We start from the raw sequence: 6306 nt of genomic DNA on the forward strand, positions 1-6306 counted from the left end.
GGATTAAATTCGACAACATCTCTACATAAATAGTCATATTAAACATTCATGAAAATACAAGTGTCTCACATGGGTCGAAAGCCTAGAATCTTGCTAATCCCAACTGCGTTGTCAGATTTTAAAAAGGATTTACTGCGAAAGAATACGATGCGATTATCTGAGAACAAAGCCCCATGAAAAAAAACTATTTCAACCAGCACAGGCGTAACAACATCACAAATTGCAATAAAATAAATTGTTTACCTTTGACGATCTTCCTCTGTTTGCAATCCCAATGCTCATTGTTACACAATGAATGGTCTTTTGTTTGATAAAATCCATTTTTATAGCCTAACACAAAACATTTTGTGAACCGCTTGTGTTGTGAATTCCGTCTCATTCCATTTTCGACACACATTCGATGTAAATACACACACTAAACGTGACTTTTCCAGTCATGTTTGGTTTCATTGCAATCAACTGGTTTGTTTGTAACACAACCAAACATAATGGGTCATTTCGCGGGACGTATTGACTGAAAGAAACCGATTTGAAGACAACAAGTAATGACATCATTGTGCACCAATGATATGACTGCTGTTTCGTTGATTGTCTGTATTTTAACCCAATGACCACTGATCGTCTTGAAATCTAGCTGGGCAGATAGCCAATGAGCTGAGGTAAACGGCAATACAGTGGGGCAAAAAAGTATTTAGTATTTAGTGGAAAATAAGTATTTGGTCAATAACAAAAGTTTATCTCAATACTTTGTTATATACCCTTTGTTGGCAATGACAGAGGTCAAAGGTCTTCACAAGGTTTTTACACACTGTTGCTGGTATTTTGGCCCATTCCTCCATGCAGATCTCCTCTAGAGCAGTGATGTTTTGGGGCTGTTGCTGGGCAAAACGGACTTTCAACTCCCTCCAAAGATTTTCTATGGGGTTGAGATCTGGAGACTGGCTAGGCCACTCCAGGACCTTGAAATACTTCTTACGAAGCCACTCCTTCGTTGCCCGGGCGGTGTGTTTGGGATCATTGTCATGCTGAAAGACCCAGCCACATTTCATCTTCAATGCCCTTGCTGATGGAAGGAGGTTTTCACTCAAAATCTCACGATACATGGCCCCATTCATTCTTTCCTTTACACGGATCAGTCGTCCTGGTCCCTTTGCAGAAAAACAGCCCCAAAGCATGATGTTTCCACTCCCATGCTTCACAGTAGGTATGGTGTTCTTTGGATGCAACTCAGCATTCTTTGTCCTCCAAACACGACGAGTTGAGTTTTTACCAAAAAGTTATACTTTGGTTTCATCTGACCATATGACATTCTCCCAATGCTCTCTAGCAAACTTCAGACGGGCCTGGACATGGCTTAAGCAGGGGGACACGTCTGGCACTGCATGATTTGAGTCCCTGGCGGCGTAGTGTGTTACTGATGGTAGGCTTTGTTACTTTGGTCCCAGCTCTCTGCAGGTCATTCACTAGGTCCCCCGTGTGGTTCTGGGATTTTTGCTCACCATTCTTGTGATAATTTTGACCCCATGGGGTGAGATCTTGCGTGGAGCCCCAGATCAAGGGAGATTATCAGTGGTCTTGTATGTCTTCCATTTCCTAACAATTGCTCCCACAGTTGATTTCTGCTTACCTATTGCAGATTCAGTCTTCCCAGCCTGGTGCAGGTCTACAATTTTGTTTCTGGTGTCCTTTGACAGCTCTTTGGTCTTGGCCATAGTGGAGTTTGGAGTGTGACTGTTTGAGGTTGTGGACAGGTGTCTTTTATACTGATAACAAGTTCAAACAGATGCCATTAATACAGGTAACGAGTGGAGGACAGAGGAGCCTCTTAAAGAAGTTACAGGTCTGTGAGAGCCAGAAATCTTGCTTGTTTGTAGGTGACCAAATACTTATTTTCCACCATAATTTGAAAATAAATTCATTAAAAATCCTACAATGTGATTTTCTGGATTTTTTATTCTCGTTTTGTCTGTCATAGTTGAAGTGTACCTATGATGAAAATTACAGGCCTCTCTCATCTTTTTAAGTGGGAGAACTTGCACAATTGGTGGCTGACTAAATACTTTTTTGCCCCACTGTATTTCATGTGTAACAACATGTGTGCAATGATGTGCCAAATAAATCTGTGATTGAGTGCATTATTATAGGGTAAGCATTAGAATAACCCGACTCAATATTTCTAGCTATTAGGTGAAAATATATCTTGGGTCAGCTTTCTCCATTCATTCTCCTTACCTTGACATTAGAATTATTACACAATACTGGCCACGGACCAGCTCCTATAGACCTATTACCCACTGGGGACAGACGTCAATTCAACGTCTATTCCATGTTGGTTCAATGTGATTTGACGAAATTACGTGGAAACAACTTGATTCAACCATTGTGTTCCCAGTGGGTATCACCTATGGTTGCAATTATTGAGGCTGCTTATTTTAATGCGTATCCTATAATAATGCACTAAATCAAGATTTGCACATTAGGCTACACATCATGAAATATATGGAGGCAAAAATGACAGACAATAGCCAAATAGCAAAATAAAACTCAAGTGATTGAACATGAATAGTATTTCAATATCATTGAAATATATACAGTGGGCCTATGTACTATGTAGCCTATACTGTAGGTAGGCTATATAAGAATATATAGAAGATAAATACCCAACGCAGAGACAGAGTACGAGAGGTCAAGAAGATGAGAAGTCAATAGAATTAACGATCAATGGAAATAGTGTTTTTTCTGTAATAGGGAGTTATTTGTCAATGGGTCAGAGACATGGGAGGAATTTGTCTATACAGTGAGCCTGAAATAGGATACTTGTTATTTGGCCATTGGCCCAGTTGTACTGCAAGGACTTCTAATTGGTCAACCACACGCTAGGGCTGGGTTATAAACTAGATCCTGTCCCTTTGTTCTGTGGAGATAATCACAGGAGAGACATTGGCAACTCTGAATTTGTAGTCAACTTCCTTGTTAAGTTATAATGATATGGAGGTCACAGAGGGTTCGTAAACTCACTCTGGCTATCTACTCCGATTTCAGAGTACTCTGGTTTGAGAAACTCGGTTGTTATGACAGGTGTAAGTAAACATCGGCAAAAAATGTATTAAGTTGTTGCCATAACACAGTTATAGTGACTTACCCTCTAGATAAGATTAAAACATTCTAACCTGCTCTGCTAGGGCAATTACAATTTTCAGTGTGAAGTGTTCTCTTTGTTTCTGGAAGTAGCTAGAAAGTTAGCCAACTTTAGCTAGCTAAGGTGCTTGACTGCTGTTGTGAGGTCAGAACGCTCCAATCAACCCAGAGCATCCAACACCCCTTGATTCCATGTTTAGTGGGATATCTTTGGTGACGCACACAGAGCGGGCAGCAGGGTAGCCTGGTGGTTAGAGCGTTTTTGTTATTGTGACATCTGAATTGTAGGGAAGCACTGTGTGTGACGCAGGGTGGAACGGAGGCGTCTAGAGAAACCACGGCTGAAAGCTGTTTGCGTTTGGTGAATTAGGATAGATAAACGACGATTGTTCAATATAGCTAAGATAATAGATTTGAACAAAGATAAACGAAACGGAGAGGAAATCCGGTGGAGGTGGTTGAGCAACACTGGGCGGGGACTGGAGCAGAGATGGATGGAAAGGAAGGGGAGTCAGGAGTTGAGGAGGACGGTATGGAATGTTGTGGTGGAGTGGGAAAAGGTGGAGGTATAGTAAGAGTAAAGTTTAAGAAGAAGAGGACGCCTGAGGAGCCTTTGCAGGTCTTGTCAGAGGAGAGTAGTGAAAAGGTTCGGGTCGCAGTGTTGTACTGAGAGAAGTAGAGTTCAAGGTGTTGGTGAAATTTAAGGATCAAGGTGGAGTCACACCATTGAGTCTAGGACCAAAAGGCTTCTCAACAGCTTCTACCTCCAAGCCATAAGACTCCTGAATATCTAATCAAATGATTACCCAGACTATTTGCATTGCCCCTCCCCTTTTACGCTGCTGCTATTCTCTGTTTATTATCTATGTTTCGTCACTTTTACCGATTGGTACATATTACCTCAATTACCTCAACTAACCGGTGATCCCAGCACATTGACTCTGTACCGGTACCCCCTGTATATATATTTTTTTACTTATCTATTTTTCTTAACTGCATTGTTGGTTAATTAAGGGCTTGAAAGTAAGCATTTCATTGTAAGGTCTACACCGGTTTTATTCGGAGCATGTCACAAATAACATTCGATTTGATTTCGATTTTTTTATTAGGATGTAAACGTGTGGTTGACAGTAGCATGCCGGATCAAACAAGACGGAAGTGGGTGAAGGGAGTTATTACAGGAGTTCCAGAAATTGTTAACATGCAAGAAATAAAGGACCACTTGATGGGAGGCTCTCTTATTGAGGTAAAGTGCCTCCAGATGACACGAGATGGGAAGAAGGTGGATAGTTTGTCAGTGCTACTACACTTTGAATATCCAGTACTGCCAGAAAAATGTAGGATTGGGTTTATAAGTTACTATGTGCAAGCATATGTTCCCGAAACCATTGTGTTGCTATAAATGTCAAAGGTTTGGGCATGTGGTGACGGTGTGTAAAGGCAAAAGGAGATGTGCGAAGTGTGGGGGAAAACATGCATATGGGGAATGTGGAGATGGGATCCAGTTAAAGTGCTGTAACTGTGGGAGCGCCCATAGTGTAGTGTATGGGGGCTGTTCAGTGATGAAAAGATAGATGGAAGTGCAGAAGGTGAGGAGTGAGCGTAGCATCTCGTATGCAGAAGCAGTGAAGGTAGTTCACGCAGAAACAAGCAGGGCACCTGGAAGAGCTGGTATGCCAGGGCAGATTGAGATGCAGGCTAGGCATGATGGAGGGAACAGAATGGGGGAGAACACAAGAATGCTAGGAGACATGAGGAAGGTTGTTACATTTGTGACAGCAGCAATCAATTGCACAGAAAAATTACAATTGAGAACTTAGAAGCTGAAGATCATAGTGGAGCAGGCAGTAAAGTATCTTGGGATCACAGGACTGACATAGGAAAATGTCAGGCTTCGGGCAACACTCGAAGTCCCCACCCCACCCACGAGCAAGACACGGTAATCATTTGTCCCAACATCATAGGTTGCTCCCTATGCACCTGCCAATGTTAACCTATTGAACGAAATTAGTAACCTGACAGGAAACAGTGCCAATGTTTTTCCCATTGATAACCTGAATGACAATGAACCTGATTCTCGCCCTGTGGACATGACAAGGGAAAGTACATATTTTAAGAGGAAAAGCACATTTTTACCACCCCCAAAAAATCGCTCTCTTGAAACATATTGCCGCCTAGTTGAGAAAGATGTGCATAATCTCCTGGCTAAGAAAAAAATAATACAAGGTATTCCACAATATGTCCAAAGCAGAGAAAGAATCTCTTATGGAACTGAAAAATGACTCCAGTATCATTATAAAACCTGCCGACAAAGGAGGTGCAATAGTGATACTAAATGCAGCAGACTATGAAAAATAAATTCTGAGACAACTTTGTGATGAGGAATTTTACAAAAGACTCCCAAATCACCCTACTGATCAATTCAAGTCTCTGATCCATGATGAATTGTAAAAATGTTTTACAAAGACAGAATATGAGTTTATGAAAGTTGATTGCACAACCACATCTGTCATATATGCTCTACCCAAAATTCACAAGAGCATGACACCGCCTCTACCAGGCAGTAATAGTAGTAATGGATCTCTGACAGAGAATATCTCTACCTTTGTTCATAATTTTGTGAGACCCTGTGCGATCTCCCTCCCCACGTATACTAGAGACTCTATTGATTTTGAAATCTGTGGACCTGATCGGGGATAGTAGTATATAGACTGGTAACATCAAAAGTACTGTCATGTATTGTCATATTATGTCTTGTTCCTGTTCTTTCTCTTCACTCCGTCTCCCTCTACTGGTCGTATTAGGTTACCTTCTCTTCCCCTCCTTCCCCCAGCTGCTCCTCATCTTCTCTAACTACCTCGTTCACCCTTTTCCCACCTGTGCCCTTTTATCCCTCTGATTAGGTCTCTATTTCTCTATCTGTTCCTGCTTCTGTCTTTGTCAGATTCTCGTTTGAGTTTCTCATGCCAGAACCAAACTATCGTTGTGTTTGCTTCAACCTTGTCCTGTCCTGTCGGAATCTGCCTGTTCATCTGATGCTACGTGTGATCAGGTACCTCTGTCCTCTACGACCCGCGCCTACCCAGAGAGACCAGCAGTCTGTCGCCACTAACCCAGCTATTCTCCTCTGCTGCTAAGAAGGGGACTCTAACCCAGCTATTCTCCTCT

This window comes from Oncorhynchus mykiss, chromosome 2 (assembly GCF_057628025.1).
Source record: "Oncorhynchus mykiss isolate SJ-2025 chromosome 2, ASM5762802v1, whole genome shotgun sequence".
NCBI lineage: Eukaryota > Metazoa > Chordata > Actinopteri > Salmoniformes > Salmonidae > Oncorhynchus > Oncorhynchus mykiss.